This window comes from Lipotes vexillifer, unplaced genomic scaffold, assembly GCF_000442215.2.
Source record: "Lipotes vexillifer unplaced genomic scaffold, Lipotes_vexillifer_v1.1 scaffold916, whole genome shotgun sequence".
In the NCBI taxonomy this organism is placed as follows: domain Eukaryota; kingdom Metazoa; phylum Chordata; class Mammalia; order Artiodactyla; family Lipotidae; genus Lipotes; species Lipotes vexillifer.
In genome coordinates this window covers 5,529,249-5,553,742 of record NW_006798383.1, presented here as the reverse complement: position 1 = coordinate 5,553,742, position 24,494 = coordinate 5,529,249, and positions in this window count along the sequence as shown.

Genomic DNA, 24,494 nt, shown 5'->3' with positions numbered 1-24,494 from the left:
TATTCAAACCAAGGTTAGGGACTCCTTGGAATCCTTGCTGGTTTCTCTCGGTAGGGAAACAATTAAAAACGCAGATGACCTTGCTGGTAATCTGACCTCTGCTCCCTCGGTGATTAACAATCCAATTAACAATGCTAGTTTAGTACTTAGTAGAGAATTACTTGCAGGTGCAAGTATTTGTGAAGATAATTATGAGCCGGATCAGTTTTTGCCTCCTCAGGAGTAATCATATATTTCTGCTTTTCAGTTTCTCTTGTGGGACCACTGGGGGCACAAAAATGTTACTTAAATTCCCAGGATACTTGAAGCCAACAAACAAAATGATTTTTAAAAAATACAGCACCCAAACTTTCTACTGTTTTCAGATCAAAGGAATATTTAGAAACTTCCTACTGATTATCATTTGGGCACTTGTGATTTCTTCTTCTGCAACCATATAAATATTCTAAGTTATATAACCCCATAAATACAATATTTCTACTTCCACTTTTGAGTTTAATCACTTAGTATTCATGTGGCACATAGGATTTGTAAATTGCTTCATAATAATTAACTTGTTGAAGAAAAACACAGATGGATATTTTGGTATTCAAATTATATTGAACCCTGGTATTTCCTTTAAATATGTATAAATATATATACCTATAACACCTATTATTTCCAAAATGTTTTATAATTATGAAAATTACAGTGATTTTTTGTTCAATCTGACTTTCTGTTTCTGTATTCCAAAACTCTTATCATTCTAATCTTCCAATTTTGGTGTATTTTGGCAAATAAAAAATTAATCCCTATTTATAAATCTCTAAGCATCGTGGAGATTGGTCTAAAGGCATTTTGATACAACTTTCCACCAAGGGATTTAGACTTATCTGGCATTTAAGAAGACCCCCTTGAACAAATAAAGAATAAGCACATTATTATTCCTAATGCTTTATTCCATTTTTACACTGCTGTATGTTCCTGTGGGTTCTCTTTCCACATCTCTGAACCAGGCATTTCTGAACAGTAATAATAATCTCCATCTGTGTCTGCCCTCTTCATCCTCCTTCTCCTTTAAATACAGATATCAGGGTAACTATTGTAAATCTCATAAAATTAAGTCAGTGACATTACAAATCTAATCATAAGACAGCTTAGCTTAGAACAATAGAAAATAAATACCATTGTATGTTTGTTCAGTAGACATGTATAGTGGAACATGTACATACAAAAATGTTCATTAAAAGACAAAAATCATTTAAAAATAAAGCAAAAATTAGTGATATGGATTATATATTTCACATGAAATAATAACATTATAAATAATAAAGAAAATATGACCGCAGATATATAAGCTATTTGAAAAATTATAAGTAAATATTGAATGATATTTTATAGTCTAGAAAATCTAGAGAATATATTGCAATAGTAGAAACCTGAATGGATATATGTAGAGAGATCATAGAGATAGTTATAATTTTAGCACCCTCCATCAAAAGGAACTAGGCCCAGTTTGTTTAACTAGAGATTTGCAACACCCACCATAAGGATGACCTGATTTTTGTATTATTTAAAATTATATCAGTAGTAACTGAATAAAATTCATAAAGCATTTCAGTCAAAAATAAGCCTGAAAACAAACATATGAACATAGTAACATATGAATCCCTTTTAAGAAAAGTAAGTCTTGCAGACCCATGTTTTGATTAACATATTACTTATATATGTACAAGCTAAAAGTAGGTTAAAATTCCACATTAGTTATAGCTGTACTTTAAACCCTAAAACAAATGCACACAAATTAGATGCATACTTATAAAAAATGATAGAATATAGAACATATTTCTAGCCACCCAATGTCAACCATCACATTAAGTTAAATAAGTGGTATAGGATTTGATAGAGGAAAGGCCTATTTTTCTATTTTTAAGTGTCTAAGCTTAATAAAACCGATAATGAGTATGCCTGGTCATATACATATTTTTTAAAAGAATTACTAGTAAGTTCAAGGTTTGGTTTACTAGTTACAAATCATCAGAACTCAATTTTTCAAAAATCCTGCTAATGAGCAGTCTTGCACTCTTCAAACACCAATTTTAATCAGGTACCATACAACAAATCTGCAGATATGCCAATTCACTTGAAAATAAATTAGCATTGTGGTACTTTGAAAGCAGGAATTAAATGGCTATTTTACTTTTATTGCTGGAATAGGAGTAGATAAAATCTTCATTACTTATTTATAACCATTTATTTTTACAAATTAATATACTGAGGCAAAGTCTACATCTGTGCTTCTCATTTCTGGCTGCACTTTAGAAACATTTGTAAAGATTTTTTTAAAAAGTTACTGATGTCCAAGCCCCAACTTTATGGATTCTGATTTACTTAATCTAGAGTTAGGCCCAAGACTGTATAGGAAGTGCTGGGGACTTCTGAGCCACACAATGTATATACATGCAACTTTAAGACATTATTAACTGCTGTGATTAAATTCTTCTGGGCTTGGTATGCCCGTATTAATGTGTTCTTTAAGAATGACCCAATTGTCACTTTTTTCTATCCCTTGTTGTCTGTACACCTTGTCATTTTCTGATCTAACCTTGGTGAGAATGCCGTCTTAAGCACAAAGGCAAAGTAAGACATTGGGCCTGATGTAAGTCCTCAGTTGCAGGGTGGTGACCCACATTTTCAAGATTATGCTTAGATGTGTATAATTTTAGAAGATCATCAAAATAGAACACAATATGGAAGTACCTTACGATGAGACTAAATCTACAATACATGTGTCCTTGGGTTTCAGTTCGAGAAATATAGTTAGAAACCAATATAACATATAAATACATATGCAAATATTCTAGATAACTAATATAAAATTGAGTCCAACTGTACTTTAAAGAAGTGACATATTACGATTAATAAGGATATTTTACTAGGAAAGTAAATATAGCTTACCATTAGCAAATCTATTAGTACAATTCACAGCACTAATGATTAAAAGAGAGGGAACACAAGACAATCCAAACAATATTAAAACTTTTCTGATGAAATTCACCCATTTTTAGTAAACTAGGAACAGAAAAAAACCACTATTAACTTAATAATTTCTTCCTTAAATCTAGAGCAAACATCATATTTAACAGTGAAATGTTAAAATCATTGGCCTTTAAAATCAAGGACAATATTTTAATTGCCCCAAACTATTATTATTCAACAATAACAAACAAACAAAAGGTGAGATAATATTTTTGGAAATTAAGTAACAATATGTGTATTCTGCAAGTAATATTAACTGTCACCCTGGAAAATCTAAGAGGATCACTTGAGAAATTCTGTGAATAATGAAAGTTTACTTTGGTAAAAGCTACCCAGATATAAAGGTAACACATGAAAATGAATAGTCTTTCCTTTATGCCAGTAATAACAAGTCAGGGAGCATAATGGAAAAAATGAGTTCTTATTCACAATAAAACAAGAGATATAAAATAACTAGACATCAGCCAAAGAAATATTCAAGGTATTCAAAAGAATAAATTGTAATTCTAGTTTCTAGCCAAGATAAGGTTAACTGGAACTGGATTTATCCAATTGCCTTAGGCAGATAATAAAAACTGGAAAAAACAAATTGGACAAAGGTTTTCAAGTATTAGAAAACAGGCAGTGCAGGATCCCCAGGAGAGGAACAGCAAATGAGGTAAGGCCTATAGTTGCCCCTCAGCTTACACCTAGAGAGTGTTTCTAGGCTGAGGTGCAGGAAAGAGGAACCTCAGTGACGACTGTTGGTCTCCTTGAGTTCAGCACTGATGTTGGTTTTCCAAGGAGGCCAATAAAGTAAGATTAATCATAAGAAAGAGTACCATGGAGGAGAGAGATGCAGAGAGAGAGAGAGAGAACCACATGCTGAGATATACAGATCCCCCACCTCCCACTTTCAAGTCTCTAGGTGAGTACCAATCAGAGCATGTATATAAAGCAACTGCTCAAGGCTTGGGAAAGTACAATCAGTAAAAAGCAGGCAAAGAAATCTACAGCACTCACAAAGGGAGAGGAATAATTTGTGTTCCAACCAGCCATATTATCAAATTCTCAAAACACATTGGGCATTATGTAGAATACTCAGAAGAATACTCCCTCCCTATGAAGATATAATTAGTTCACGACTATAGGTTGCTGTGATGCCACTATAAAAAGCTTAAAAGCAAACCTCATAAGTCATTCTCCAAATAGCTTGACTACATTCCAGAATAAACCTCAAAAATATTTTAAACTCACAGACTCAAGAAGCTTAAGGAACTCCAAGCAAAAGAAACACAAAGAAAACTACACCAGCGAACTCTACCAGGGAACATCATAATCTATTTGCTTTAAACCAGTAATGAAGAGAAAATCTTAATCAGATCCAGAGAAAAATGACACATATGTACTAAAGAACAAAGATGCAAATGACAACAGACTTCTCATTGGAAACAAGGCAAGCCAGAAGACAGTAGAGAACAATTTTAAAGTTCTGCAGGAAAAGAAACAAAAAAACCTCTGAACCTAGAATTCTAAGAGTTCTATACCAAGGTGAATACATTTTCAGACATGCAGAAGCTTAAAGAATTTAATAGATTTTACTACAAGAAATATTAAAGGAACTCCTTAAGGCGAAAGAAAAGTGAAAGAGCACCAGAAATGGTAAATTTGTAACTATATCATTTCTCTCTTATTTTTACACAATATCATTAAATGTCTAAAGCAAAAATTGTGACAATGCATTGTTCGTTTTATAATAAATACAAAAGTAAATGAAACCTAGACATCTGGTCTCAGAGAAAATGACATAGACTCATTTTTCCCTGTCCCAGATCCTGTCCTCTGCCCAGCCACTTCAAGTAGCCCACTCCACCTGCACCAGCAGAGCAAGAACTTGCCAGAAAGAAACTCCATCCCCCAAATTCCTGCTAAAGTGGGAGTAGGTAGGCCTGCTCCACTTGCACTGGAAACAGCAGATGCCCAGTGTTTCCCATCCTTACACGTTGTGTCAGAAGGAGACAGAAGATTGACATCTCCTTGCCATCCACCTAAGAACAGAATATGACCCAGGACCAACATCTTCTGACATTCCCACCTCCAACAGAAAGAGACTCAAGTAAGCACCTTCTGTCCCAGCAGTTGACACCAGCAGAGATCCAGTGCAAATCTCATCAGCACTAGGCAGCCTGGAGGACTGACCCAAGAAAGCATTGAACCATAGGTGAGGCACCTCCTATCCCTCACCTGGCAGCATCTAGGCACAGGGAAGTGCACTTTGCCTCTGCAGGCAGCATCATCTGGGATCGAGCAGAAGCCCCAATGGCACCAGGTGAACAAAGCAGACCATGATAGCATTGCAAGGTTTCAAAACCAAATTGTCATTGAAACAATAGATCAGAAAAGTGGGACAGCGTACCTGCTAAGGCTAAATGGGATTGCTTCTTGCTAAAACAGAAGATTTAAACAGGATTTAGAATCTCCTAACATAAAATCCAAAATGTCCAGGATTCAATTGAAAATTCATTTTTCATAACCAGACGTAAATGAGAAAAGTATATTCTGACTGTAATGGAAATAAATTAGAAATCAATAACAATACTGTCTGAAAAATCCATCAAACATGGAAACTAAATCAAATATCTCTATATATCCATTGAGTCAAAAAGGAAATTAAAACAGATGATATTTTGAACTAAATGAAATTGAAAACACAACATATCAAAATTTGTGAGATGCAAGTAAAGCAGTAATTAGAGAAAATTTTATAACACTAATTGCCTATTGTCTAAAGTAGGACTGCAAAGCAATGAGCTGATCTTCCACTTTAAGAAATTAGAGAAAATTAATCCCAAAGTGAGGAACACAAAGATAAATTAAAGGTAAGAGCGGAAATAAATGAAAACAGAAAAACAGAGACAAATGAAAGAAACCAAAAGTATGTCTTTGAGAAAGATCAATACAATGGATAAACTTAGATCCAGACTGATGAAGAATTAAAAAAAAAAAAAAAAAAAGACCGACAATACAAATTATCAGTATCAACATAAAGATGAGAGGGGAGGGATATTACTAAAGAGTCTGAGGACATTGAAAGAATAATAAAACAATATTAGAAATAACCTATGACAATAAAATGACCAACTTAGATGAAATGGACAAATTCACTGAAAGATATCAACTACCAAAATTCAGTCAAGAAGAAATAAACTAATAGCCCTATATCTAGTAAATAAATTGAATTAATAGTTAAAAACCTTTCCACAATGAAAACGTTGGGCACAGATGGTGTCACTCTTGAATTATAACAAATATTTAAGGAGAAATAATGACAATCTAGATAAATTATTCTCCAAATTAGAGTTTAAAACACTTTCCAACTCATTTAATGAGACCAGAATTATCCTGATACTACAAAGATATAAGAAAGCTGTATACAAATGCCCCTCATGAACTTAGACTCAATAATTCTCTTTTAAAATCTAGCAAATCAATTCCAACAATATATAAAAATTATAATACACCATGATTAAGCAGGAGGCTATCCTGGGAAGGCAAGTTTTGTTTAATATACAATTCACCTTTATCACCAAGATAAAGAAGAAATGCCATAGGATCAGCTCAAAAGATTCAGGAAAAAATGTTTGGCAAACGCCAACATTCATTCTGATAAAACTTCTCAGAAAACTAGGAATAAAAAGGACGTATCTCAACTTGATAGAATGCATCTCCAAAAACTCTACAGCTAACATTATAACATTTAAAGACAATGTTTTCCTGCATGATCAAAAACAAGTCAAGAAATTAAGAGTAATAGAGCTTCAGAGAAGGCTGAATTCTCAATCCTATAAAGTCTCTGGTACCAATATCAAGACTCTAATAGCAACAGGAGATGAAGTTCACAGCCTTTGACTCCAGGATTACCCTCAATCTGCAGGGTCTTCTGAAGCAGTTCTCTCTCTTTTGTTAAAAGACAGTAGACTCACTTTCCTTGAAGAATAAGGAGAGGCTTTATTTAGACAAGGTGCTTTATAATCCATCACTGATGGTAGAAGACAGCAAAAGTCTCAGAGAAGTGGCCATTCTAGGTTGAATGCAGTCATCCCTGGGTATCCGTGGGGGATTGGTTCTAGGACCCCTGCAGATACCAAAAGCCCCTTATATAAAATGGCATAGCATTTGCATATAACCTAAGCACATCCTCCCCTATATTTTAAATCATCTCTATGTTACTTATAATACCTAATAGGATGTAAATACTATGTAAATAATTGTTAATACAATGTAAATGCTATGTAAATCGTTTCAAGCATGTGTCAAATTTAAGTTTTGCTTTTTGGAACTTTCTGGAATTTTTTTTTCCTACTATTTTTGATCTGTGGTTGGTTGACTCTGCAGGTGTGGAACCTGTGGATACAGAGGGCCAACTGTATACTACACCAGCAGATGATATTCTGTAGGAAAGTTCAGCAGATGCATTCTTTACCAAAGTAATAAGGAATGTGCTGATGAGAGGGATGCCAGCATCACTGAGAATCTCACTGGTGGCAGAGCAGCTGGTATAATTCTGTTATAGAACTGGGCACCCTGAGTGCAGTAGAACATGACAAAGTCCCCAAATAACAGAGGCTAGGTAGCAGTGCCTTACCATCTAAATCAAGTGGGTACAATGATCTCAGTAATCACCAAAATCAGTGGCACAGAGGCCCAACCTACAAAGAGCTATGGAGATGGTTAGAGAACACGGTATCCCTAGAGGCAACATAGATGGCCATCCAATGAGGATACTGCTTAATTTATACAATCCAATGAAATCAAGAATGGATGAACTTTAGGTTGAGGATGGACACACCAATAAAATAATATGACCCCTTAACCAGTGTCCAGACCTGAGCCATTTTTCATACCCAGAACCCACAGAACGAAGAAGATATAGGATCTTTTTAAAGGTCTCTGAAATAGTACTACAAGTTAATTCAGTAATAATTTCTCAGAGACCTTTTTGGTCACTTAGGTGAACATAGATAAAGAGAAATATTCAGGATTATGAGTATTAGACATATGGATTTTTAGACACATGATCTGAATTGACATTGATACCTATGACCTCCAGTCAGAGTGGGAACATATGGGATGCAGGTAATAAATGAAGTTCTGGCCCAGGCCTGATTCACAATGGATCCCCTGTGTCCACACACAAACTTGGTTTTTCTTGGTCTCTAAAAGTATTTTTGGAATGGACATACTTGTAGTTGTCAGAATCCTAACATTGGTTTCTAGACTTAGGGTAAGAACTATTGTATTGGGGGTAGAGTAAATGGATACTTTGGAGATACGTCGCCACCCACTCACCCACCAAAAAGAGATAATAACTAAAAAACAATAGTGTTACCAAACCAGGTTCATCTTGCCGTGTGCACAAGCCAAGACGCTGAGACGCTGAGGTTCGCAGCAACAAAAAGGTTTATTGGCAAGGCAGCCAAGCGCAGAGAGGGGAGAACAACGCCAAATCTGCTTCCCGGAAGGAAAGCGGCTTGGAGTATTTATGGGCTAACGAATAAAGAAGCAGGGCGGTCTGAAGCGTGGGGAATGTTGGGGGCATGGGGAAAGGTGATTGGGAAAAGGTGTGGTAATTGTTCTGCGCAGGCCTAACTAAGCTACAGGGCTCTGCACATTCAAAAGTTCACCCAGAGGACACCGGCACATGCCCAGTTGAAGGGTCAGTGGTCCTATTCAGTATTAACCAGCTTAGCTTGAACCAGACGCAGCTGACTCCAAGTTCCTAGCAAACAACTCGGGCAAACATCTTATGGTTTAGACTACGTGCTACTTGGAGGACATGCAAATCTTAAAACAACCTTATTAGTGAAGCTGGCGAAGTGGATTTGTCTAATCCTTATGCACAGTTTCAAGAGGTGAAATGACAGATACAGTGCCACCCTCAAATACACAAAGAAGGAAGTTAGTCCCTGTCATATCTTCATTTAATTCACCACTATGGCCCCCAAAATAACATATGGATCATAGGATGGGGAAGAATGTAACTGTAGAATTAAGCAAGTAGTAACTCCACAGCTGAGATTGATCATTGCCACCTGTGTGTGGAATGTGGCCATTGACCTGGTGCATCACAGCATAGCCTTCTGTGCTTGTCAACAAATCCATCTGCAGCAGAGAACTACACACTGTTCAAAATGCACAAGGCATGCTACTAGACCCTGATAGACATTGAGTTTTTGAACATGAGACATCAAATGATGATATGGCCCCAGCTGCCCATTATGAACTGAATTCTTTCAGACCAACCAAATGATAAGACTAGGTGGGCCAAGCAGCACTCTTGTAATATGAAAGTGGCATAGATTTCCCAGAAATCTACAAAACTAAAATTAATAAGTTCACAGGATATGAACTCAACATACAAAAACCATTTATTTCTGTATACTAATAATGAAGATGTGAAAACTGTAATTTAAAACATATTACCATTTACAATCACTCAAAATATGAACTACTTGGGTATAAATCTAATAAAACATGTATAGTACTTACATGGTGAAAACTAAAAAATATTGATGAAAGCTACCAAAGACAGCTTGGAAAGACATATTATATTTATGGAGAGACATTATATTTATGGATTGGAAGACTCAACCTAGAAAAGATGTTAAATTCTCCCCAAATTGATATGCAGGTTTAATGCAATTCCCATAAAAATATAAGTGATATTTTTATGGACATAAGATCATTCTAAAATATTTTTGGAAAGACAAAGGAGCTACAACAGCTAAAACAATTCTGGAGAAAAAAATAAATAAAATGGGAGGACTCACTCTACCCAATTTCAGGACTTCTTATATAGCTACAGTAATCAAGACTGCAGAATTGGTGAACAGAGACACAGACATCAATAGACAGAATAGAGAACTAACAAATAGTGCCACACAGGTATGGTCACCTGATCTTCGACAAAGTTGCAAAACAATTTATTGAAAACACGATAGTCTTTTGGCAAAAGGTATTAGAGCAATTGGAAATTCAATGATATGCTAATAGTAATAATAATAATAAATCCGAACTTAAACCTTACACTTTACACAAAGATTAACTCAAAATGGATCATAGATTTAAATGTAGGACGTAGAATTATACAACTTTTAGAAGATCACATAGCAGAAAATCTTTGGGAATTAGGATTTGCTAGAGTTTTAGACAAAGCACCAAAAGCCCAATGTATAAAAGCAAAAAAAAGCTAATTTGTACTTCATCAAAAGTTAAAACTTTTGTTCTTATAAAAACCATGTTAAGAGAATGAAAAGACAAGTTACAGACTTGGAAAAAATATTTGCAAACCACATCTCTGACAATGGATTTATACCTAAAGTATATAATGAACTATCAAAATTCAACATAAAAATACAAATAATTCAATTAGAAATGGGGCAAAAAATATGAAGATGATATATGGAGGCAAATAGGTACATGAAAAATTATTCAATGTCACTAACTATTAGGCAGATGCAAGTAAGAATATGTTGAAATATTGCTACATACATTTTAGAACAACACATATAAAAGAAACAAAACATATAAAACATAGTGACAATACAAATGCCAATGCTAAGGAGGAGAAATTTAATCTCTTATAAACTGTTGGCGAGAATTTATGATACCCCTATTCTAGAAAATATTTTGACAGTTTCTAAATAATAATAATACTAATAAAACTAGCTAAACTAAACTAAATATACACTTACAAGATAACCCAGCAATCACACTCCTGGGCATTTGTCCTAGAGAGATGAAAACTTATTTCTGTACAAAAACCTGTACACTACTGTTCACAGAACTTTTATTTATGACAGAGTAAAACTGAAAATAACCAAAAAAATCCCTTAGGTGAATGGTTAACCTGTGGCTCATGTAGTATGTAACACTACATGATTAAAGTTAGCACGTAATATTACTCATCAATAAAAAAAAGAATGAACACTTCATACATGCAAAAACTTATATGGATTTTAAAGGCACTATTGAGAGAAAAAAGTCAATCTCAAAGGTCACGTACCATATGAATACATCTATTACCATTCTCAAAATGACAAAATTACAGACGTGGAAAAAAGATTAGTGGTTGCCAGGGGTTAGGGCAACCCAACTATAAAACCTGATTATAAAGGAGCAGAGTGAGGGAGGTCACTGTGGCCATGCAATAGCTCTGTATCTTCATTGCAGTGGTGGTTACACAAGACTGCACGTGATAAAACGACACTTGCATTATACCAATGTCACTTTCATGGTTTGGATATTGTGCTATAATTAGCTAAGATGTAACCATGGGGAGGAACTGGGTGAAGGATAGGTGGGGGCTTTCTTACTATTTTTCAACTTCCTGTGAATCTATAATTATTTCAAATAAAAAAGTTTTTAGAACTCAAACAGTGCTGGGTTTTTCCTCTGACATTGGAATTGAACCTGTTTGAGAACAAATACAGTAGTTAAATTTTATGCTAGTTTGTATGAATAAAATGTTTCTTTTGAAATACTGGAATAATAGATAGGGTAGAGGGATCTTCACTCTACCAAAAGTCCATGGGAATGGACACTGAGAGCAGATTCACATTCACAAAATCATATGCAATCTGGGCCATAACTGAATGATGAGTGTTGAGTACACTAGTAGGCAAAGTTGCTCACAGTTTGAATTTTCTCTTAATGCTTGCCCTGGCTCCTTCATTACTAGGCTCATGTAGGTGAGTCTGTGTATGTTCCATGCACATTTTTGGTGACCTCATATTCCAAAGTTGCTTAATCATTATCATCTGTACAGACAGAGATGTGTGCTGCTTAATTAAAGGCTCTTTCTTCTCATAAGTGGATACCGAGAGCGATATGTTAGCGTCGTCTACAGCCCAAATGGAGAACGGCTGCTCTCTCTTTCTGGGTGGTGTGGTTATAGAAAATATAGGGGAAAATGACAAAAAAACATGATGATGATTATGTATGACACTTTTTTTCAGAAAAAATGAAATGTTATTTTTAACATCTTAAAATGGTGCCTTAAAAATAGAGCAGTATTGTGATGTATTGAGAATGAAGGCTCTTGAGATGGGCAGTTCAGGTTAAAATCTGCACTCTGCCAGTGACCAGCCCTATGACTTAGGACAACTTCTTTCACCTCTTTGTGACCCAGTGTAAAGAAATTGTAATGGATTCCTTTTTTACAGAGCAGTATGAATGTATTGAGGTAACAATATCCAAAAAATGTGAATATATTTGCCACATAGCAATTTCCCTATAAATGCTATTTTAAATATTTCTCACAATCAAAATCTACAATCATTCTCTTTTTCTCTTGCTCACAAAAGAAATATGGGTTGTGTGTGTGTGTGTGTGTGTGTGTGTGTGTGTGTGTGTGCGCATGCTTGCCATTTTATCCCATATACCACTAATATAATTTCATTTTATTAACCAGAATCATTTCTGGCTGTTCTAGGCCTAACCACATGAATGTGATTTTTTCTAAGAAGACAGCATAGTGTAGAGCTAAGAGAAAAGGAGTGAAGATTCCAGCTCTGGGAGGCTGACCCAATCATTTTTCTTGTCTGAGCCTCAGTTTCCTTATCTATGAAATGGAGTTTGTGGTAGCTGCTCTTCCTAAAGTCCATGGGTAGTGTAAAGCTCAAGCAATTCTATGGTGCTAAAGAATAAATACAACTTACAAAATGTACCAAGGAGGCTGAAAATCCAGCTCTATCGTCTATGACTGTATGTCTCTATTCCATCAAGAGCCAAAGTAAAGGGACACATCACTAGCTATTTCAAGGTGCTCAGCCAGTTTCCTTGGTAGATTATTTCTCTGGCCTTGGACATTCTTCTGTTAGATGACAAAACAAAGCAAAACAAAACAACATACAAACAAACCCATAATCACCTTGTTTAAGGTGTGTGTATGATAATGATGCTAAATCATCTTAGCTGAATGAGTTATGAGTTTGATCAGTCCCTGAAGTGAAACGTGGATCAGCTCTACCACCTCCTTTTCTTGGCCATGTATTTAAAAACAGTAAAAAATAAAAAATAAAAAATAAAATAAAATAAAAAAAACAAAAACAGTGGCTGCTCATTGGCTCATGATTGAATAATAAGAGACCATTTATTCAGAACCTGTTATGGACTAGGTGCTTATATACATGACCTCTAATTTCACTTCAAGGTGAAGTTCAAAGAAGTTCAGAGACTCTTATCCCTATTCCTTTCCAGGGTTCAGGCTAACAGAGTATATACACATGGAACTGAGTGAAATAGGGATTAAAATACCAATTTTAATAAAAGTAATATTGGATTTGGAGAGTGTGGCTTTGAGCTGAGGCTAAAAGAGGCTTCTTATCCCTTCCTCCTAGATTCAAAAAAGCCAGACTTGCAGAGTGGAGCCAATCGGACATAACCCTCAGCTGTAGACCAAAATGCTGAAGGAAAATACTGGGTCTGCCTATTGTCAAGCTCCTTGGGCTTCAGGCACAAGACTAGGAAACTGCAAGAAAGAGACAAGGTAGAGTCTTTTAACGTTTAAGGCACCTACTGGTTTATTGGGTGACAACTCACCTTCCCAGGGAAGGAGAAGGGAGCTATGAAAAGAGTGACCAGAAAGTGATGTCTCCAATACCTCCCCTGCTCCTTCCTGGGTCAGGAAAAGAGGCTGAGAAACAGAAATTTCGTCTCCTCTTTGGAAATATAAGGCACTGAAGGGACGTGCAGTGAGACGATACATGATGTTCATTGGCAACATAAGTGGCTTCTATGTGCTGGGGGTGGGCAAAGTGCTTTATGGCACTCATTTCATTTAATCCTCCAAACAACCTATAAAGAGGATGGTTGAATTACTGCCAAGTTAAATTTGAAGAAATTGTTCCTTGGGGTGAAATGCTTAATACCTGCTTGCTCTTCAACATTGGGCAAAGTTAGGATCCAAACTGGAATCTGAGTCTCCGTACATCACACTTCCCAAGCTCTATGAATGAGTGTATGCTGCCTGAAGATAACTCAGTTATCAGATATGGGGACCACCAGGACAGACTGATATATGGCTCCTAACTCACGCAATCACCGTGGGAACCTGGGTCTGGATTATAGGGACTGCTGCTAAGAAAGTCCAGGTAAACACAACTTCTCCTGAGAATAGAGTGAGTTGAGCCTATTTTCTTGTATTATTTAGAGTTTCCTTCGAAGGTGCTTTATATGTATATAACATATGCAATGTCTTTGTTTGGGCTGCTGTAACAAAGTACCATAGACTTGGTGGCTTATAAATAACCTAACTTTATTTCTGACAGTTCTGGAGGCTGGAGTCCTAAATCATGGTACCATCATGATCAGGTTGTAAAGGCTCTCTTCCGGGTAGCAAATAGCTGACTTATTGCATCCTCACATGGTGGAAACAGAGCTAAATAGCTTTCTGGCCTCTTCTTATAAGGGTACTAATCCCACTCACGATCTAATTAGCTCCTAAAGGCCTCACCTCCAAAACCCATCACATTGGCATTAGGGCTTCAGCATGAATTTGGTGGGGGCAGTGGGACACAAATATTCAATCCACTGCATGAATAAATGCAGACACCCCTGAACCCAGTTCAGTCATAAAAATTTTTGTTTGTGCATGTATCTGAAAGAAGAAACAACATTTATAGATTAGTTTATATGCATTCTCCTGGTTCACACCTGGAACTTTTCTTCTGCCTCTGGGCCTGGTGTTCTGGGTATTTGGCAGGGATTCAGCTTCCTAATGGACTTTCTATGACATACACAGCACTGAATGCAAGGTTTTACCAAAAGGAAAATAAAGATGGGGGAGAGAGGGAACAATTGTCTCATTAAACAGATGATAATTGCAATTATTCACCAAGAATTATGAATCACAGTTGAGGATTGCAGAGTCAACTGGGAAACAATTTGGCTATAAATACTCATATTAAGCAGCCTAATGAAATCTGCTTTGCTTTAGAAACTTCCACTCTTGTTTTCGTCAAGTGCTTTGTAGAAGTGCAAATCTTGATAAATTATTCCTGTCTCCAGCAATGCAGAGAAAAGAAGGAATGTTCTATAATAAGCATGTTGATGGTTATGAGATCTTCTAATGGTAATAATATCACCTACAATTCAATTGCACAGGGTTTTCAGGTTTCCCACTCAAAATCAATATTTCATGTGGTGCTCATGATGCCACATAATGTCAGGCAAGGGAAATACGCCATTACAAATTTACAGCAAAGGAGAATGTATTATAGAAAGGCATAATGATTACCCCAAGGTCACACAGTCAGTTGCTAGAGCAGAATCTGAGTCTGATGGGAATTCCTGCCTCTAAATCATATTGCTTCCATTATCAGTTTCAATGCTTTTAGTTTCACATAACTGAAACTTGAATTCAAATGGACTTGAACAATAACAGAATTTATCAGTTTATGTACATAGTAAGTTCAAACATAGATAGGTAGGTATGATGGTTGGTTGGTTGGTTTGATACAGTAGTCCAGAAATATTAACTGATTTTTTTCTATCTCTTCACTCTCTTTTTGTAACTTTTTTTTGTCTTAAGAACGGCTCACACTATGTCACAGCATAACTATTAACAGCTTCTGGGAGAGAAAGATAGCCACAAGAAAAGAGGAAAGAAAAAACAGTATAGAGAGAAAGTTACAAACACAAGTCCTGGACTTAGTTCTGATGGGCCAATGTAATTTAAATGCACTTTCCATACCCAAGCGCTATGACTAAGGGGATACCATGTACTGATTAGTTTCAACTAGGGTTGATGTCCATTTTTTACCAATCACCAGGGCAAAGAAACTATTGTTGATTGCATTAGAACAATCAGAGTCCAGTTCTGAAGTCAGCATAGCATAAATCCTACCCAAATGCAAACCACGTAAGTGCTGAACAATGATGTGGGGAGATCATTCCTCAAAGGAAAATCTGAGTGGTACTGAACATGGAGGTGGGTGGAAATATGAGCTGGAAAGATCACAAATGAATGACTACTCTACCTCCAAATGTGCCAGTCATGGAACAAAAAGGAGCAGAGCCTAGAGGCTGCTATACATAGATCGAGAACATGGAAGATACAGTCTATAGTTGGGGATTAAGAGGGTTGTAAATGTACATTAGTTCTCATATAAACTTGAGATTTGAAATGGGATGGAGAATGGGAATCCAGGCAAGAAGTAGTCTGAAATAAATCAATGAGGCCAGCGGTCTCATCTCTGGTGATCTTTCATGTTCCACCTACACCCACTTTCTCATTTTGCTCCATTTTTGTGTCTCGGCTTTCTCCTAATATTAGATAGAAGTGGTAGTTAAAATGCTCACTGACAGGGCTTCCCTGGTGGTGCAGTGGTTGAGGGTCCGCCTGCAGACACGGGTTCATGCCCCGGTCCGGGAAGATCCCACGTGCCACGGAGCAGCTGGGCCCGTGAGCCATGGCCGCTGAGCCTGCATGTCCGGAGCCTGTGCTCCACAACAGGAGAGGCCACAACAGTGAGAGGCCTGCATACTACAAAAAAAAAAAAAATGCCCACTGACAGTTGATCCAATCTAAATCCATCTAGCTGCAACCCCAGCTGTGTGATCTTATAAAAAGTATTTGACTTCTCTGGGCTTCCGTGTTCTCTTCTATATGATTAATGGTTTTATAAAATTAGACATAAAACACTTCATAATATTGAAGGTCCCTTCCAGTTCTAATATTCCAATAATTCCTCTGCTCTAGAGATGGATTCATTTAGCTTGAACATTATATTTAATTCTGCATGTATGAGGGAGAAATGAAGGAAGAGTTGGGCTTGAAACCTCTATTTCTCATTTTATCGTACATTAAACGGACTTGCTCCAGTCGGGGGAAATTAAAAGACTCCTTGTGCTTTGAAATAGATCCTGTTTTCCTCCTTCCAGCTGGTAGCAGCCAAAAGATTACATACCAATACCTTTCCACTTTCCTACCTAAGCCTCACTTTAGTTTTTGCCATAACATTTGGTAGCCTAACCTAAACAATGGCTGCTGTTTTAACTGAAAATTGCTTCAGGAATTATTCACTTTCAAAAACTCTTGGATTAACAATTTAATCACCATCTCCAACTCTGTATCTAAACTTTTGCTATTACTAATAATTCTTTAATAATTAGCATTTATATTTTTATCCATCTGTCTTAGGAATAGATTCCTAAAAGTGGCATCAACAGGTCAAAGAGGAAATAGATATGTTATATTGCTAGATATTGTCAAATTTCTGACCATAATAAGTATTGTACCATTTTGCATCATCATCAGCATAACCTCAAAAATAGAGAATTCTGGCAAACTTTAGAATTCTGGCCAATAGATGAGAAATTGCATCACACTGAAGTTTAGTTTGCATTTCCTTTATGTAAGTGAGGTTGAGCACCGTTTCCTGTGATTAGGAGTTATTTTCAGTTCGTTTTTTCCTATGAACTCTTTATTTCTTTAGCTCATCATCCTATGGGGTAAACTTTTCCTTCTGTCTTTTTAGAAGTTCTTTAAATATTAACTCTTATCTATGACAAAAGTTGCCAATGTGTTTTTTTTCACTACGTCATCTGTTTTTTTCTTTGATTATATGAATTTTTCTTGGAGATATTTGTCATTATGATGAAATCAAATTTGCATTTATTTATTTAGAAGCTATTTTAAATAAGGTGCTGAGGGAACATCTCTCTGGGGAAGTGACATTAAGTCTGACAGACCTGAATATAGGGTGACCAATCACCCAGGTTTACTCAGGACTAAGGTGTTTCTGGGGAGAGGGGATATTGAGTGCTAAAACTGGTACAGTCCCAGGCAAACGAGAATGAGTTGATCACTCTACGTAAAAGTTGAGCTGAATTGATCATCTGGGGAAGCCAGCAAAGAGTGTTTGGGGGAGAGTGAACTTCAAGGACAAAGCTCTAAAGCAGAAAAAAATCAAACATTTCCTAAGAAGTGCCATAAGAACACTGTAGAGGGAGCACAGGAGAGAGAAAGACAGTAGCCTAATTAGATGACTGGCTAGAAGGGCCAGATCATGCGAGATCATTACACCATGGGTGGAGTCGAGGTAACTTGCATTTATTCTAAAAGTTTTTGGATGTTCTTGACAGCTTTAATAAAAGAGTGGCATGATCCACTCATGCCATTTGGAACTTGTTTATTGGTCACTGACTGAGTGTTGGCTTTGGTTCAGTTTTGAATCTTTGAACTCGAATCTTTCCATATGAGAGGCTTATTTTCCCATACTGAATCTCTTCCTCCTCACTTCAACATGCAGCGCCAGGGCCCACACAGAGAGTGACGAAAAATCTTTGTTGGATAAACAAATGGCAGATGGATTGAAAAGTGGCCCACGCTCTCCTAACATCAATCCTATAAAGGGCCTTCTCCAGGGAAACAGCTGATGGGAAAGCTTTTAAAGGCCAGAACAACACTCCAATGTAATACATAGCCTTTAAATTGACATCACCTCCATTTTTCTATATCTTTTCTTAAGGCTCAAGGGGAAGTGTTTATAGGTTTACCTGATACTGGATATTTCCCATTTTACTGAACATTTTGAACTTTAAGTGTAAAACTAAAATGGTTTAATTACTCTTTTTTTATTCCCTGTGTTTAACCACAGTCTGTCAAACCACTCTTTTTGATCCCTTAACAATACGTTAGGCAGATACCATAGCTTTACAATCACTTTAGGTTATTAGAAAAATCACTCAGCCAAGAAGGATTTAAGACTCCTGTCTCAAACACAATTCAATGGCAATTCCTCCCTCCCCCGCAACGGGCCTCACTGTGAGTGGAACATGTGGTTTGATCTTGGACCCTCACATTCCAACACTTTAGAAGGATAGGGGTTAGCTGGTCTGGTTCTGGAATACCTCCTCTCTCCTCCCACCTCTGTGTCCAGCCCCTCCATGCAGGGGGAGGGGACAGGAAGGAGCAGGAAAGAAGGAAGGGTGTCAGTGGCAGGAAGGTATCCATGGTCTTACCATGACTCAGCTAATTCCATTTGTTGCTGATGTAATATCCACCAATGCGGTGATATCTGCAAACATGCCAGTGGCTTCCTTGAGGCAGAAGTTGCATTTCACTCTGGCTTCTCCAATACTGAGGGTGCACAGAGGAACAGCTGTATCTTTTTTTAGCTCTGAGATTTCCACACACCCACTCCTCTTTCTAGGTCAGTTGCCCCTGCCTTGGAAGCCAAGTAAGCCTCCTCACATTCCTTGCCTTTGCTCTATTTGAGGTTTTTTCACTTCCTTTGAGGGCACAAGGGGCCTCAGAGATGTCATCCCAAACCCTACAGGTGTAGGACTCTGGCACTCTCCCTGGCATTCATTTCTACCCAGATCCACTTGCTGACATCACCCAGGTGTTCCTTTAGGAATCAATTCCTCCCACATCATTGTGTAGCACCTACATGCTTTGAGTTTGGGTAGGATTTGCTCTCTCTGCCTTAGAACTCAACTGTGATTGGTTTAAGTTAATTAACCTTTATTTAACTCTTTTCCATGAGAATTAAGCTGGGTGTGAGTCCCCATCCGCTTCATACTAAGCACACTATCCAATGATGCCAACTTGCTCTATTGCTCCGGGTGACTCTACCTTCAAACATCTCCAGATGAGAAGCAATCCGTCTCTTTGGGAATTCTCCCCAACACCAGGGAGAAAGTGTCAGACTCTACCAAATATTTAAAACTCATTTCTATTCCTTTCCAGTGCCTTCAGATTCTACAACTGAACAATCTACCAGTATGGGAGTGAGATACCAGCGTGTTCTCATGTAGACATTCTACTCATTTGTAGAGTTTGGAGCCCTCTCTCACTTTGGAGCCCTCTCTCACCTTCTCCACGGGGAAGAAAAGTATGTTAGATGCTCTTTCCTTTCCCCAGGTAGGGGGCAGGTATGCACTAAAAAATGATGGGAAGGAACAAGGGTGCAAAGAGATGCGGTGACAGGAAGCACTAAGACAGATGCTGCTCATATGGCTCCTTCCAAGAACCGGAGAAAGGATTTCCACTCTGGGAGGATGTAGCCTGTGTGCACTCAGCCAGGTTAGCAGGTTGCAGGCTGGATTTCAGTCCTCATTACTCTCTTGGCTGTGCACATCTGAACAATAAACAACCTACAACACCAAACAACTCTGGGATGTAGTCCTGGCACTGCAGTGATAATCAGAGAGAACAGGGTTGGTTTGGCTATAGCTTAACAAATACTGGAGAATGGGTCTGGTCTCAGCTTGTATTTGCTCTGTGCCAGCTGTGTCATGAAAATGAGAGGCCAAAGAAAATTACCATCAAACTTCCACACCATTGGACATTGTGCTCAGTGACTTAGACTGTTGCTTGGAAAAACTGTTTTAAAATCATATCCAAGGGCAATTTGGAAAAGAAGCTATGGCTCATAATGATTGAGAGGAACTAGGCACCTAAAAATAATTAAACTATAATTTAAGCCCCATATCTTTACCTAAAATACTCAAAATAGCAGGAAACATGTTTCAGTTAAGACAACCAAACTCTGAAACCAAATATGAAATGAGGTGACAAAATCATGAAAAAAAATTAGCTTGCCTTCAGCCTAATGAGAATTGTGATATGACCAAATTCCCTTAATTTATTTTTTCTTTGGTTTGTTCACTTGAAAGTGTTCTTTTTTCTTTTTCTTTTTAAACAGGACAAACGAGGGGTTCCCTGGTGGCGCAGTGGTTGAGAGTCCACCTGCCGTTGCATGGGACCCGGGTTCGTGCCCCGGTCCGGGAAGATCCCACATGCCGCAGAGCGGCTGGGCCCGTGAGCCATGGCCGCTGAGCCTGCGCGTCCGGAGCCTGTGCTCCGCAACGGGAGAGGCCACAACAGTGAGAGGCGCGCGTACCGCAATAAATAAATAAACAAACAAACAAACAAACAAACAGGACAAATGAAAAGCTACTCATATTCTTTATGCCAGAACACTCCCATCTTTGGATCCTCCATTTTCTACTTGTTTTTTTTCCCCATGTGTCCTCATTCTAAATAGCATTTTTCTCCCAGCTACAGGCCACTATTTTAATGGGTTTTAAATATATCTATACATTTGTATATAACTTTGTAAAATGCATGCATTTAGGGGATATTTTTAAACTTTAATTATTTTTATTTAAAAATATCTTATTTTTATATTTATATACTTAATTTCTATACTTTTCATTTTATATGTATTTTTAATGTTTATCATATAATAGAATTATTTCGATTTATTAGTTTTTCACTCTCAGCCCTGTTTTTAAGATAATTCATCTTTATTGTGTATGCATGACTGTGTGTATATGATTTTTTGCTTCTACTTGCCACAGAATATTCCACAGTTTGCATTCACCACACTACGATTGTCCTTTCTTTAAATAATGGATTGCTTCTAACTCTAAATATACTGATTCATATCTCCATATGAATCTGTATAAAACATGGATTGTTGTGTCACAGGATATCTGTACATTTAATTTCATGAAGCACTGCCATGATGCTCTCCAGGATGGCCACAGTGTTCTACACTCTCACCCCAGTGAATTATGGGCTCCCTACTTTTGCCAACAAATATTACCTTTATAACTGGCTTGCCTTGACTGCCTCAAGGGGACACACAGAAGACTGAATCTACTTAATGCAAATGGGCTTTACATAGTCTCAGAGATCAGTGTGAAGCAACTGGGACGGAGACAGCTGTAAGATGTGTGGATGCAGAGAGGATATTATAATTATTAATGAGGCTGATGAAAATCAGATAAGCTAAATAGATGGTTAGTTAACACTATGAAGAGGGCCTCATTCTCTTACTTTCTCTTTTCTTTTTCCACATTAAAAATTAATGTATTGCAAATGTCTCAAATGATTATGGAAAAACACTTTTACGATGACATTGAAAAAGAAAAAAAATTGGAAAAGTTGTTTTGTTTGTTCTATACACATGTGTCTTTACATAGTGCTTTTCATTTTTCATTATTGCGGTAAGGAAACACAGCATGAGATCTACCCTCTTAACCAATTGTTAAATGTACAGTATACTATTGTTAACTATAAACACAAATGTTGTACAGCAGATCTCTAGAACTTTTTACCTTGCATGATTGAAAGTTCATATCCATTGAGTAGCATCTCCTGTTTGCCCATCCTCCAATCCCTGGCAATCACCCATTCCACTTTCTACTACTCTTTTATTCTCTTTTAAAACTATTTTTTGATTATCACAATTATACATGTTTATTATAGGCATCGGGAAACTGTAGACAAGTACAACAATATCAAAGATAAAACTGTATACACTCTTCTTTATTCAGAGTCAATTAGTCTATTCTATAATTTTAAAACATATTTGAGATTTTATGGTATATTACATTTCCTACACTTTACCCAAAATATGTTTCAATTTTAAGCTGGTATAATTTGAACATTTTCTTCAAACATCATTTTAAAAAGTAACTTAGTTTGTCACATTGTATAGATAAATGCAGACTTCTTAATTTCAATGTCACTTTTGGATTTATAATTTGAAGTTGTGGTGATGATTATAAATCCCTGAAATAGATAATTTACTATACTATATGTAAAAACAAAGATTTTTGCCCCTCGTATCACTGCCTGATATCTCCCCTAGTCCAAAAATAAAGACAATTTGAATTCTTAACCTATATTCTAGCATTTCAGTTCAAATTACAGCTGATATCTAGGTGGATTTTTTGATTGCTTTCTCTAAAGAGAACATAATTTAAAATGAAACATCATGAAATCATGGCAGGGCTAGGGGATGAATCTCTAAATTTCACCTTATAGCACTATTAGAAAAATAATGTTATTACAGAAGGTCCAGGGCAATTGAAAGAAAGTAGAAGGACTGCTGAAATTTTCCTTTGACATTAGAAAGCAGAGAGGAATGTCAGCTTGTTTTAGTCTAAACTTCCCAATGAGAAAAATATATATAGCTTGCACAATTTTTTTTTAACTTTTTGGAGCTATAGGGGAGCTCTCAAGAAGTCAAAAGTTTAGCGTCAACATTTCAGAAAGCAGGGAAGCCCAGAATGGTGAGTCCAACATTCAGTACTACTTTCCTCTGAGGCATTTGCTGATTTAAAAAGCAGCAGCTGAGCAGCTCAAAATCTGAGCATAAAATGAAAGCTAAAATGATTGGCAGTCTTACAGGTCTGGGGGCAAAATTGGAGTCCAGGAGCCATCAAAAAGGAGGGGCTCTTACTTACAAATGAGACTTTAATTGGGAACTTGAAAAGCTGCCTTGTAAACTTAAGTATGAACCAGATATAGACCCGCTGCTATAGGAGTGAAGTTCAGCTTTGAATCAGCTCAAATCCTGATTAAAGTAGCTCCTCTAGCAAAAGTCCTCCTTGGTCTTTTATCTCTAAACTATGCAATGCAAAATACCTAGTATCCATTAAAAAAAACAACAACAAAGAATATCAATAAGAGGCCACTCAGGAAGCAGAAACCATACAATGCATTTCAGTAGAAATAATTTAAAACAGAGTTTTTCAATGGAAATTGAAGAACTGGAAGGCAGAAGGGAGGATATCAAAATGTCACAAGGGTAGCAAATATGGAAACAGCCATCTCATTTACAACTGAACAGGAGAAAGAAGTTAGAAATATTTCAATAAATGTTAGAAGAGAGGTCCCTCAAAGATAAAAACCAAGACATTAAGAGAGGGGTTGCTTCTTGGCTAGTATCCTCTCTGAGCTTGGAGGAGGACTCTTATGGGACCAAGACCCAGACTTCTTAGGAGGTAATGATGCCTGGCCAGAGCTGGAGTCTCTGAGCAGTAATGTTAAGGCCGGTTCTTTGTTTGTCTGAAGAATTAGAAACTGGAACTAATTGCTGCTACTTAAACAAACACCTGCTCTGAGGCGAAGAAATTTAGGTATGATGATACTGATAGAAACAGGAAGCAAATCTGCAGGAAAAAGTCCCTTCTTCTCCCTCCAACCCTACTATCTCCCTCTAGGATCCTGTATAGGCAGAGCCTAATGGGAAGTCAGTGGGCAAATCAGCAATGTTTTCTGCAGATTCCCCCCTCAGAGCAGAATACAGAACGGTGGACTTGAGGCTGAGAAATTATAGCCCAATAACTGCTATAACAAGTGTGTAAAAAACATGACTGACCAAGAGCAAGTGAAAAAGCAGACAATAGTATAGAACCAGAGGGGATCCAGATACTGGAGCTGTCAAACACTTATTTTAAAATAACTGTGATTTTTTTAATTTTAAAATTACTGCTCAAGAATTTAAATGGAAAAATGGAGAGCATTTTTGCAAACAACTGGCAACTATAAAACCAAATGAAATGGAAGCTAAAAAAGCATAATAACTGAAATTAAGAACTCAACGAAAGTTCAACTTCTGATTAGGAAGTAGAAGATTAAAGACATTTACTCTCACCAAACTGTCAAGAAATCAACAGAAAAAAAAAATCAC